Source organism: Ciconia boyciana, chromosome 2 (genome assembly GCF_034638445.1).
Source record: "Ciconia boyciana chromosome 2, ASM3463844v1, whole genome shotgun sequence".
NCBI classification, from domain to species: domain Eukaryota; kingdom Metazoa; phylum Chordata; class Aves; order Ciconiiformes; family Ciconiidae; genus Ciconia; species Ciconia boyciana.
In genome coordinates, this window is record NC_132935.1 from 143,360,586 (window position 1) to 143,374,252 (window position 13,667).

At 42.3% G+C, this 13,667-nt stretch overlaps 1 protein-coding gene across 1 annotated transcript in view; it reads right to left on the reverse strand.

Moving 5' to 3' along the window:
• Positions 1–872: 872 nt before the first annotated feature.
• The window catches only part of CDK14 (cyclin dependent kinase 14), a 354,521-nt gene continuing 341,726 nt past the window's right edge, over positions 873–13,667 (reverse strand). The window contains exons 15-16 of the transcript XR_012041197.1: positions 1,121–1,230; positions 873–911 (exon numbers count right to left, since the gene is read on the reverse strand). The gene's annotated coding sequence lies outside the window, so the exon portion shown is untranslated. The remainder of the gene's footprint in view (positions 912–1,120; positions 1,231–13,667) is intronic.

Sequence of the window (13,667 nt, forward strand, 5' to 3'; positions counted from 1 at the left end):
CCTGGCATCTATCTACTGTCAGTGGATGCCCACAGCCATAGCCAGGAGTATGCCCCCACTTCTGGCCTCTGATCTGAACTGCTTTTGCTCCCGCCCTGGGGAGCTGCTGGGCAGGCAAAGCAATAGGGAGCAGGCAGCACCCCAGGTGATAAAATGTCCCATTTCCATTCTGCTCTATGGAAAATTTTAAAAGCTTTGATGTCTGAAGGCATATGCACTCCAGCAGAGAAAACTTCACATCTCATCCTCTCCCTAGCCAAGAGTAGATCTTTCCTATTATCTCACAAGCTGCCTGACAACACAACACATATAAAAATTGGAGCTATCACCATATCAGATCATGAACCAGCTTTCCTGAATGTTGTTATTAAGGCAATTCTTAAGTGAGATAAAAATTAGTAGTTTAATAACTCTCTTTGGAAGGATGCTTGGTATACCTGAAATAAGGCTCAATGCAATTAATTTGACTAAACAATTCAGAAGAAATTATCATATTAATGTGAAAAGTATAATGGTGGAATTACCACATGAATGCTCTAATTGCCTAGATTCTAAAACACGTAAGGATATCAGGGAGCTGGCAGACACCAGAATCCATCATTTCCACTATCGTATGTTTTTGCAATAGAAAGTAGGATTAAGCAAACACATTCTTTGCTGTTTAATTAAAGGAATGTACAGTTTTACAGATAATAGTCTTGACAGTGAAACAGAAAGCACAGCCCTGTTCACATGCTCATAGCCAAGAAACTGCAACCATTTCCTCCAGGGAATATACTGTGGTACTTGATCCCCTTGGTACTGAGCAGGTAGAATATGCTCTCTTGCAGGGCTACTCTTCAAATTCGTCCAGCAATGGAGGCAGAATATGTCCTCTCATCTGTGCTTCACCTCACAGTTCTGCTGCATTCCTGCATGGGGAATAGGCAGTGTTTGAACTGACCTGGGCAGAAGATGCCCGGTTCTGAGCAGGCACAGCGGTTCCATGAGACTGAGTTTGCCAGAGCTTCTCCCCAGTTTGGCTCAGAAAACCTGGCTGTTTTACTGGCTTTGGACAGTGTGGCAGTTAGGAAGAGTGTGTAAAAAAAGTCAAGAAGAATTAGTAAAAATACGATGGTACCTGAAAAGCTCTTGCAGTGAGCATCTGCCTGGAGTTGGATGCCCAGGACTGCAGACAGAAGTGCTTCTGTTTTTGTCTGTGTGACCACAGCACGACTTTGGAGTCGCAACCTGTAGGATGGAGAAGTTTTTACGGTTTCATACCCCTGTTTCCTTTGCACTTGCCACAAGCTAAGAATGAGCAGTTACCACAGATCAGCAGCTGCACAGAAACCTGTTATGCCCTGGTAGCTGATAGGGGCACAGTTTCTCCATCCAAATTCAATTAAGGTCAGAACCACTGGGGAGAAGAGAGAGCAGATAGTGCTGTGAGCATTTTGCTAGCCATATCTGACCAACGCCGTGCTGGCTCGCTGTTTGGAACACCGACAGCAGGAGAGAAGCAGTGGCTATGGCAGCAGTGATGGCAGGAGAGGCAATGGATGCAGCAAGCTCCCATCCAAACATTTCTTGCTAAACCATGGAGATCCACAGAGCAGACCTGATGGCCTGTGTTGGCCTTCAGGCTTCATACAACTGCCTGCTCCAACCAAGAATTTTAAATCTGGCTGCATAACAATGCATGTTAATGCACATGGGATGGTTTTCAGAAGCTATCTCCTTATGTCCCACGAAGATGGAAACTTGGTTTGGGGACCATTTTGAAGAAATCAGATCTCAAAAACAGAACATAAATATGGATATATTAGCCATGCATACAGATGTGATAAACTGGGGCTTGGTCCAATAATCCTGATCATGGTTTTTTTTAATAAAGTACAAAATACATTGACATCACTGACTTGAAAGGTCCTGGTAGCTATGTTGTTTGATATATTGGTTCTACTTATGTTTGCAGATGAAGAAAAGCAAGAAGGGCAGTGAAGTAGTCAGAAGTGGAATAGCTGCAGAAACAGACAGTGTAATGGCCGAGCTGTTGAAGGCTGCCAGTGCAAGTGCCAACAAAGCAGCCAAAAACCAGATACACGGATGTACAGGAACACAAGGAAGTGGCAGGTAAGCAGCTAAAGGCAATACCTGTACCAGCTTTAAAGAAAGGAAGATCCTGCCAATCCAGATAATTACAGAAGTTTAACATTAGTCACTGGTGGAAAAAAATAATCCTGAACATAATTACTAACAGATTACGGCCAGTTTCAGAGGAAGCAGAGGGCCAGAAACGGTGTGACTTCACAGCAGATGCAAGCTGTATTGATCGAATTATCACTCTTGACAACTGATGGGAGGGGAGTAATAAAGGTGGGCTAAAGCTTTTGGAGGAAAACAACTGACTTGGTTTGAGCGGATACAATATAGAGGGTGAGGATATCATGTGGAGTTTCAGATAACTCTAATTATAAAAGGTGCATATTGAGACTCCTGTAGCGCAGTAAGAAATGGTAGAAAAATCAAGCAATTGGGTAAGTCAAAGTTTGATTTGGGAGTAGGGGACATGGAATCACTGATCATGAAGCTGAATGTTGCTGTTAGATGGTGTCATGGTTTAACCCCGGCCGGTAACTAATCCCCACACAGCTGCTCGCTCATTCCCCCACTGTGGGATGGGGAGAGAATTAGAAGAGTAAAAGTGAGAAAACTCGTGAGTTGAGCTAAAGACAGTTTAATAGGTAAAGCAAAAGCCGCGCACGCAAGCAAAGCAAAACAAGGAATTCATTCACTATTTCCCATGGGCAGGCAGGTGTTCAGCCATCTCCAGGAAAGCAGGGCTCCATCACGCGTAATGGTTACTTGGGAAGACAAATGGCATCACTCCGAATGTCCCCCTTCCTTCTTCTTCCCCAGTTTCTATACTGAGCCTGACGCCATATGGTATGGAATAGCCCTTTGGCCAGTTGGGGTCAGCTGTCCCAGCTGTGCCCCCTCCCAACTTCTTGTGCCCCTGGCAGAGCATGGGACTGAAAAGTCCTTGACCAGTGTAAGCACTGCTTAGCAACAACTAAGACATCACCGTGTTATCAATATTATTCTCATACTAAAATCCAAACCACAGCACTATACCAGCTACTAGGAAGAAAATTAACTCTATCCTAGCCAAAACCAGCACAGATGGCTTGGAGAGCATAATTTTGAAAGATATATAGCAAAGCTTTTCAGTAAATGTAAATGATATGGCAGCACTGGCAAATATGTCTGATTTAATGAAAGCATTATTTGCCACCTTGGAAAACTGGTTTTGTAGACTTGAACTTAAAACTAGTTCCAAGAAGATGAAATGGCTGCATCTTGGAGAAGGAAGAGTGCATACTGTGCTGACATGCAACATAAGGGAAGTTACAGAGAAGTCTAGTCCCACACTTATCCATTCTATTCACATCAGCATCAGTCAGCTCAGCATCAATGGATGAGTAAAGATGAATTAAAACAGTCATGTACCTTAGTCACAAATGCTGCACAGTAGCTGATGAGATTATGGATCAATAATGATAATATCTATATTACATCTAATATCCATATGGGTTTTTTTCAAATTTATTATTACTTCATGGACTGAAAACAGCTCCACTAAAGGAGATAAAATTGCAAAAGACTGGAGGTGGTTGAGAAGAAGCTCTTCAAAAGATTGTAGGTAGAAATGGAAAACATTTGAAAAGATCAGAGACTGAGTCACGAAATCAAGGCAAGGGATTGACTTTAATTAAAAAGATTATAATGATGATGATACACCAGACCACACCAATACATGACACAAAAAAAAAAGAAAAAAGAAATGCATTCAAGGCCTAAAAGCTCATATCAAGTTCATGACTGGACATTGCATTAAATTAAGCTCTGTTTAATAGTGGAATAATCCCTGAATAGGAATGACTAGCAATGGCATACTGTTCCCCAGATGTGGAAGGACACTCTAGAACAGCTAGAGAAAAAAGGATCATTTACCTGTTTTGGATGATAATTAAAATGCCTAAGTTTTCTACAGCCCTAAAAGTTAGTTGTCTGGCTATAGAAATAGTCAGAAACAAGTATCACCATTAAAAACTTGTAGAAACCCCACAAATTCAGAAGTTTTGCAAAACAAAGAAGTCAGTGTAGATTCATTGTCCTACGTATTTAGCACACATGCACATACAACACACAAAACTGCACAGTAAGAAGAGAGAACAGACAAATAAAATACACAGAAACTGCAGAAATATGATTTGCTTGCCAAGACTCAGACACAAGACTTCACAGGAGTCTGCTTGTAAGCCAATTCATATCTGAATAACTGAAATGACATCTAATGGAAATTAAATATATACAATAAAATACGTGCGCGTATTCACCTTTATGACAAAAGTATTAATACAAAGGTACAATATTGAGATTGTCTAGGAAAACATCTTGTCCTAGAAAATGTAAGAGCTTTGTGTTCAAAGGATTTAGAAAATAAACTCCCCTTTCTGTGGAGCCCTGCCCCTTGGGATTTGGCATAAGAAAGAAAAGAGAATTTCTAAGAAATACCAGGTTTTCTTTGCTGGCGTATTTTTTACTTTGTTCTGAATGGAAACAACTTGAGCTCAAAAGGTAAATTTCATTGACTGTAGATTTTACTAAGTGTGAGTTTAGCGGAGAAAGCAAAAGAAAGCGAAGGATGTACTAAATATGACTGCATTTTACAACCCCTTTCTTCCTCTTCTTTTGATAAGCACTTAACAGAAGTCTATTCAGTGAAAGCTGCCAATTCTTATTTTTACCATGCGTACAGATTTAGAATGTCAGAGGAAATGTGTATGGCAAATTAGGGTGAACTCTGTGGCCTGAATGTTAAATGAGAGGGCAAATTATGCAGGATTTGTCTACTATTTCACTGCTCTCATTTGTGATTTCTTTGGGCAGGGCACCTTTATAAGACTGTCCTGAAGATATTATCATAATGGCATGTTTTGCATAATGGAAAACACAGTCACCTCAGATCTTCTTTTGCATGAAAAACCCTTGATTAGAAAAATAAATGGATGGAAATGGAATTTGTATTTATACAGGCAGGCATCAAAGCCAAGGAGAATGGAAGCTGACCTCAATACACTGGAGAACTGACATAGGCAGATGCAACACCTCTCTCTTTACAGTAAACAAGCGGGAGTCATATAAAAGTCTTCCTATGGTGGAAAGTTCCTTATCCATGAGAGAAGTATCTGTGATATACAAAAGATATCACACATTTTCAAATTATTCATAGCTCCTGTTACACTGTAAGACCCACATTGCACCACTGTGAAAACAGGAATGTTTTGATATTGAACAAAATGGTAAATGTTTCAAATTTTCTATTACACATCTGATTCAACTTTGGCAACTTACAGTCTTTAGGTCCATTGATGTACCGTTAGAAGACAGAGAATATACTGGCCTAAATCAGCATAGCAAACCATTTACATCATTAGGAGCTGGATTACTATTTTCAGAATTGAATAGAGCCATGCTCCCGTACTCATCTGAATTCATGCTCACATCTGCATATGCATTTATAGGATTGTTGCTGATGTGCACATGTCATCAGACACGTAAACCCACTGGATTTATTTAATTATTCATTATTAGTAACAAAGTTTATTTTGCAAACAGAAACAAAGAAATAAACTCTGTAAAGTGTACAATAATTTGGAAGACTCTACCTTCAGGGAAATTGTAAAATCAAAAGGTAGATTTTACTAATTGTTGCTTTCTTACTAATCTAAGAAAGTAATGTCCTCTCACGTGACTGGACTTAATGTATGTTCAACTTGGAAGACAACAACATAATTTCATTACTGTCAATGATCTCGAGAGCACGAAACAGTGTTGTTCTCTGCCAGGATCATATTGCACACAGGTCTGACATTGGTTTTGGTTGATAAGGATTCCAACACAGCTGCTTTACAGGAGAAGACCCTAATACAACTGCTTAAAATGCCTAGCTTAAAATATGCTATCTGCGATGAGAAGATAATGTTGTGATAGTGGGAGTTATACATGCTGGGAGAGTGTAAGTGCTAATTACAAATGTGGTTGTCCTGAACTAAAGTGCATTGGCCAGTCTTGATACTTGATACAGCCTGGGAAAAGAATCGGTCTTTTGCTCTGAGCCACATCATCTTGGTCTGATAAGGATAAAATCTTAGCCTGTCTTTGGTTTTCTGATAGCCATTTCCTCCCTGTCTCCCTCACTGTGATTTGTTGAGATGATCTTAGTCTGATCCAAAGGCTCTGAACACCCAGAACTGCCGTTAAAAGCAGCAAGGATGGGTGTATCCAGCATCTCTCAGGATCAAGCTTATCATTTTTAGCTGTAAATATCTGTATGACTAGAGTTACATGTGTTGGCTTTGAGATAATGTCATGACTTCATTGTGGTCAAAGATCTTGAAAAAGCAAAGCATGGCTGATCTCTGCACAGTGTCTGTTCATGTTATTATCTTAACAGTAAACTCACAGCTGATTGCAGTTTGGCCCTTATCAGTTTTTCCTTCTAGCAACAGATAAAATCATTTCAGCTTGCTCAGGAACAGACCCATCTTAAGTAAGACACAGCTTTACAGAGAGCTGACAGGTAATACGAACTTTTATTTTTTCATATAAAAAAATGACACAAAAGTGGCCACAACAATTAATATACATATATGAACAATGGCTATGAAATCCAGGAATTCAGCTTTTCAGTGCCTGAAGAAGCAGATTTAATACCTGGGATTAGTGCTGCAAATTGCTCCACCTGGCTTCAAGTGAGCTGTAAATAGACTGGTTGATTAGAAGACTAAAAAGATAATCCAATTTAATGATCATACATAACATGCCTACCAAGATCCCCTACCTGAACAGCGGTATAGCTACTTTCTTTGAGGAATACTTTACAATATATTAGAGAATAAATCTCCCCTCTTCTTTGATAGCAAGAGCGTGCCAGCCAGAAAACCCCCGACTAGCAGTCTGAACCTAGAAACATATCCATCCATGTTCCCAAATGCTGCTTAATTGACCTTCTCTAAAGTGCTAGCAGTAAGTCCTGCACTGAGATTGCATACTTCATGTATATATTTGTTCCCCCACTCTGCTTTCCATTAATTGATTACTGTCTCCAAGCTGCAATTAATCCATTATGAGAATAGTTTCATTTGTAAAAAAAAAAAAAAAGCATCTGTAAAAAATGTTCTGAAATAAGAATCTTGAGTTGTACTAGAGTCTGTTCAGTCCATGCTCAGAGGCAGCTATGAGCATGTCCCTGGATTACTCCCATAAACCAAAACAAAGCCAAACTCTGTAATGACACCACTTGTAAATTCAGCAGTCATTTTTTCTACTCTCCCCGCTTCCAGTAAGCTCATCCTGGATGCATTTTGTCCAGCTCCAATTTTGGTGTCTCCTCCATCTGACCGAGTGAGAAACACACAAACAAACAAATCCCGTAAGGAAGGGCAGGAAGTTGTGCGAGCTGTTACGTGGTTATTGTTACTAGGGAAACCACTTCCTTAGTATTCATGTGTTCAGCAGATCTGTCTGGCTGCGTCTCCAAGTCCCAGGCAATGTCATGAAATGAATGGCAACCGGGAAAATAAACCCAAACCAGCACAAAATACACTACAAGTGTCTGTGACACTTAAAATGAAAATCTCATTTCAGTAAATCAACCCTAAGCAGAAATATCTTACCATAATATGCTTTTATAACAGGAGTGTGTGTGTGTTTGGAAGAGGAGTCACTCTTTTCATCTGCTATACTCTACTCCTCTTTTCCTCAACATTAATACAATGTCTGTAAAAGCAATCAGTACTGATAGGTTAGAGTTAAAATCCTAAGCCCAAACACCTACGTTTTTTGGCTTCTGATCCTCACTCCAATTTCACAAGCAGTATCTTCATCCAAGCGAAGGATGGGTAGAGCTAGTACTTTGCTTTGAAAACCAGATTGTGGCATTGGGACTCATCTCTAACAACAGACACTGCATGCTCCTGCTTTATGGGCCAAGGGTTTTGTGGGTTTTTTTTGGTTTTTTTAAGATGCAGCTTGTTTCTGAGTTCAGTCACAAAAGTGTGTGACTTACAAAGCAATCATTAGAAGCATCTCAAGCAGCAGCCATGCCTCTTAATGTTCCCCATACACTTCCTTGCATAGTTTAAACAGGCGGCTGTTTTCCCAGATTCAATCACAGAAAACAGGGCTGGAAAGGATCTCAAGAAATCAGCTGTGCTAAGCAGGTTAATATATCTAGTTTATACACAGATGCTCACCAGTTCCTTAATCTCCCCAGCAATGGGGATTCAACACATCTCATCCTCAATAGGGAATTCCACAGCTGATAAATTGATTTTGCCTCTTCTCCATCTTGCTGAAAATCTCAGCTGAGTGATAAAGCCCAAAGAGGGTTACACACACCTTCCCTGAGCACTTCCAGCCCCGGGCAGCCAGTTCCAGTGCTAGCCTTATTGCAAAAACAGCTCAGTGTTACTACTCTCCCGCTGGACTCCAGGCACAGAGTAGGTTTGCTCATTCACCAGAGGTCCAGGGCTGGCACTTAAGAAACTTACTGTTCCTGAGGATCTCAATAACCCCGAGCCCAGCCAGGATCTGAGCAGGTTTGCTCTCATTTTAGAGCAGAATGAATTGCAGTGGGGAGATACAGTGTGCAGCATAACTCAGTATTTCCAAGTTCACTTGCTGCTAGAGAAGGACTTTTCTAACCTGGCTTTTCAGAAAACAACATACATGCAAGGGTGAGGCAGAGGTACAGGCAATAGCACAGGAAGGATAGCGGTGCATGTGTTTTGAAAGAAACGAAGGGGAAAAAAAGCAGCAGAGAATGAAGGGAAAATACCTTCTTCTAGTGTAACCCTGTGATAACAAAACCCAGATGATCAACAACTATTTGGGCCTTGCTGAAGCAGTAGGCTCACAAACAGAGTAATGCAAAACTCTACCTATAAATTGAGATAAAAGCTAACACAGCAGCTGGATAAAGAGGAAGATCCTTTTGACTCTAAAGAAGTCATTATTATGACAGAGATACACGTGAGTATTTAAAAACATAGGGCTTGCTTCTATTTTCCCACTTTTATTTATATAGCTTGGGGCTAACATGTTCTTGCTTTACAACGGATAGAGCAAAACAGAGAACCAGGCCTGTGGGATTTAGAAATATTCCTGCCATGAAGACCTGCAACACAGGACGACAGGTATATCAAAAGTTCAAATATGCAAGGGCGACAGCTCATTTTTCTCTCAGCATGTTTGTGTCTTTGCATGATCTCCAGCCTGATGCCCAGTCTACAGTGTGATATGGGTTTGTCTGATCTGCAGTGTGACCATACAAAACAGACAATTAAAGACCACTAAGAAGAGACTTTGGCAATTAGAAATATCCAGCACAAATCAACAGAAAGAATCTGCTCATTAAGTATATCCACTGATGGCACTACATAAGGAGGCACATGTGTGCTACAGCCTGGGAAAGCAGGGAACTAGAATTCATATACATGGGTAGAAGCTGTTGGAGGAAGGCAACTAAAGAACACACAGAAACTCTCACTGATGTCCCAAATTAAAGATGATCTAATAAATATGAAGAACAGTTCCAGGTTTCTTTCAAGAGCACAGCACTACATTGCACAGGAAGCAGCTTCTACCCTTCAGACATCTGGATGTAAAGGACACGGAGGAGATAGTGTTCAAGCCAAGCAGTGTCTTCAGCAGGGCTAGGTATGGCTTTGGCACAGAGGGACAGGCATGCTCTAGTCAGTTTGCTATGGCTCCTTCTGGCCATTTTGCCCAGGCTGCTATCTCATGGCGCAGTAAAACGGCATTCACCATCCCCTGGCAGGCCCCTACTTCAGCTGGACACTGTTGAGAGCTAGGAGACTACTTAGAAGAGATACTGCTATGGGCTTTCTTTATTCACATACCCTTCCCCAGGAACTGGCTGCTGGGTATGGGGTTGGAGGACAGGCAGACTTGGTACTGGGCTGGAGGACTTTTGTGCTGAGAATTAAGGCCATTTTGATGAGGCAGGATGCAGCCGTGGCACACAGAAAGCCCTGGAAGGTGTTGAGTGCTCCCAAGACCCACAGCATAGACGTGGGCTTGGTCTCCCGAGAGCCCTGTGCAGTGGCAGCTGAGTTCTCGGGGGCATTCACGGGAGCAGAGCTGCCCCGCTGTGGGTCTCCATGTGGCAAAGTTGCCCCACAGAAGGAAGCTGCCACTTCACTTTCAGGGGAACCTACAGTCACAGAGGAACAGCTAACAACAGATGATGACAAAAGGAGGGCCCACGGGTGGTAGTTCGGACAAAGAGGCAGCACTGGGAGCGAGGCAGAAAACCTGCTCATTTGTCAGATGAGGAGTACAGGCAGCAGAGCTGGAAACACCTCCTGTGGTTCCCTGAAGCTGTAGCTGTTGGAAGAGGGCAGGGGCCAAATCACCCGCTTCTCTTGTGCTTTGAGATGTGCGGTCTGTAGCAAGTTGGAGAAGGAGACAGACCCCCCTCCAGCTGAGTTCACACTTTCAGCAGGAGCTTTAATAAGAAGCCAGGTTGGCAGGAGAGGAGAGGAAGGGGAGCCACAGGGCAGCCCAGATTTACACGTAAAAATCCTCCAGCAAGACGTGACATCTCAGTGGAGGCGGAGAGTGCCAGGGTGCAAGCGAACAGTGCGGCTTCATTGCTTCGTGGCTCAAAATGTGCCCAAGGTCTGTACCCACAAGCCCTACATTTTGAAGAGAAAGATCTGCCTCCAGCCCAGTGCAGTGCACACCAGCTACAAAGTCCAATAATGGATATTGATAGTTGCAGGCTGCTGTTCGATCACAGGATGGCTTGCCTGTGACAGGCCATGAGGGAAGTCAATGCTGATGATAGTGTTTTCAGCCAGGAGCAGCCCAGAAATCAAATCTGCCAAAAAGACATTTATACTCTCCAAGTGAAAACAAAGCAAAGTGACTGCAGCTTTTAGCAACACTGCTGAGAGATCAATTCTTACGTTTTCCACAGATTATAGAGCGAATGAAATGTCTGCTAGGGTAGCATATATATTGGCAACAGTTGTTTGATGAGGCTTTTGGAAGGGGAGGACTGAAGCCATATTTCTTTAGCGCCTCAGGTGTTTATCACGGAAACCAGTTTGCTGGAAAAGTCGATGCAAGCACAAAGCTAGGGCATCCGCCCATCCCTGCGGAGGAGGCTGCGGCTCAGTGACTGAGCAGTTATCTTAGATGCTCCCAAAGCAGAATACAAGGAGGGTGAAATAACAGCAGAGCTCAAGCTAGAGCTGAGCGCAGGGAGTGTAAGGAATCACTTAGTCACAGAAAAATGCAAACACTTGTAATGTCAAGTCAAATTCAGTCAACAGTTTCACCTGAAATAAAATGTGGTAGGGATTATTTTGGTGTTTTTGCAATAGTTTTTTGCTTTGACTTTTCAGGCAAGACTTACAAGCTGACTTGAAAACAATTTCTGAAACAACAGAAAATGTGAAAAGAGCATCCTTATGCCATACCAACTAAATTTTGTGAGACTGGAGGCAAATATCCACTCCTTTTTCTAACTGATTTAAAGCTAGGTCTTAAAATCATGGGCCTCCTACCTCTTTCACAGTGATACTGATTCTGGTGGGATACCTTCAGTTTTCCCTTTGAAGATGCTTGGAAGCAGAGTCTGGAAAATTCAGATGAGTGTCCTAGAGACCAGACCACACCATAATTCTCACCTGTTTTCTTACCCAGTGAATGTTCATGAGTTAAGTGAGGTTGGCCACAGCAGCATTCGAGAGGCTCCTCTGTATCCTCTATAGCTGCCACAGTGAATTTTCTTCACCCCAAGCACCAACACCTTCAAGTGGTCAGGAGCTCCACATCTCAGAAAACAGGCAGCAGGGCTGGGCTAGTGGCAGAACAGGGACACGAGGCAGTGCTCACCACCACAGCTGCTGCTGTTTTACCTGTCCCTCCCCACGGCATACAAACTGCCCAGCAGCCTTGAATTCAGCAGAGCTACTTTCTCAGGCAGTGTCCATCGCAGGAGTTTCATTTGATCTGCCTGTGAGGCATAGTTTGGGCAGCCAACCTTAGAGCCTGGCATTTAGGACATTTTTCTGAGAGGAAAACCTGGGGATTTCTGAGCAGTTGGAGTCTCCCCCCTAAAGAGTGAAAGTTTGCACTGCTGGGTGCAAAAGGGGATCTCCCCTCCTCAGTTTTGTTAATATTGCTCCAGTCACCCCGCATGAGTTTATTTTCACATTGCTTTCATGTCCTTTAGAAATGTCCCAAATCAGTGTGAAATACTTTATTCAACCTGAAAAAAGCCTTCCCCGTTTGCCATACAGTCTGAAAAAATATAGTTTCATGTCAATCAAAAAATATTTTTTCCTTTTTTTTTTTTAAACATTGCCAGCACAGCTTTCCTCCAAACAGGACCAGCATGCAGCTCTAGTTAAAATAAGTAAGTATTGCTAGTCCTTTGCTGAGAACATTAGCCTGGTTGCTCAACTTCCTAGTTCCAAAAGCTGTTGCCCAGAGTAAATGGCCGCACTTACTCTGTCCAGCAGTAGTTTGCTTTCTCTGCGCTCTTTAGAAAGTTATCATCAAAGAAACCCTCTTCTCAGTAAACACTGCACCTTCACTGCCTAAGGGCCAAATTCTGATCCCACTGAATTAAGCTCCCATTTCAGCAGGATCAGAATTGGCCAACACCAATGAATTTCGTCTGTCTCGGACTCCCATGGTGTCTGGTTTGGAGATGGAGGGAGACAGCATGTTAGGCCATGCATCATCTTTACACCCAAAGGGAGAATTCAGCAAACGGAGCAGATCAGTGTGCCAGGTGAGGCCACAGTAGGAGACACCCTGCAGACCTGCCTGGTTTTTACCTTACACCAGATGAAATCAGTCTTCTCCATTTGTCACCAAGCAGAATAGCGTTTAGCCCACTGATGCTTTAAACTTTCCCTGAAAGTTTGGAAGTGATGAGACGCAGTGTTTGCAAGATCCCACGTCCCAGACAACTGGAGCTGAGCTCAGGCATGGGTGTCTTTGTAGCAGGATTCTCAAGGATGAACATCACACTGAGGCTGCTGCTGCAAAGGTTTCTTAGTGGGAGGAGAAAGTAACTCTGGACCATCTGAAAAAACCCTTATTTTTCAATATAAAAATACAGGAAAATATGTGTGCATAATCGTCTCATTCTCCAGAGTGTTACCCACATAATCAAAGGAGAATCACTATGGTCTTTGTGGCGTGGAGGAATACAGTGCTCTTCCTTTATGAATGAAGCACATATGACTGAGCAAGCACCATTACCATGGGTAAAGGAAGTAGACTGCTTTTAAAGGGAAAATAAATAGATGGCATCTTCTCTGTAGCAAAATGAGGGTACCCAGATCTTCCTATTTTCACAGTCACTGTTCAACATTATACTTAAGAGCCGTATTAGACTAAAAAGCACCTAATTTCACTTCAGCTGAATTAAAATGCATCTTGGTGCATCTCAGCTATTTTCTAATCCTTTTGTTTGAGATGTTCTACATTAGTCAGCCACTTTTGATTCATGTGCTAACAATCCCCCTTAAGGCAGGTAATTCACAATGTTCACGATGTGCAAAGTGGCACTC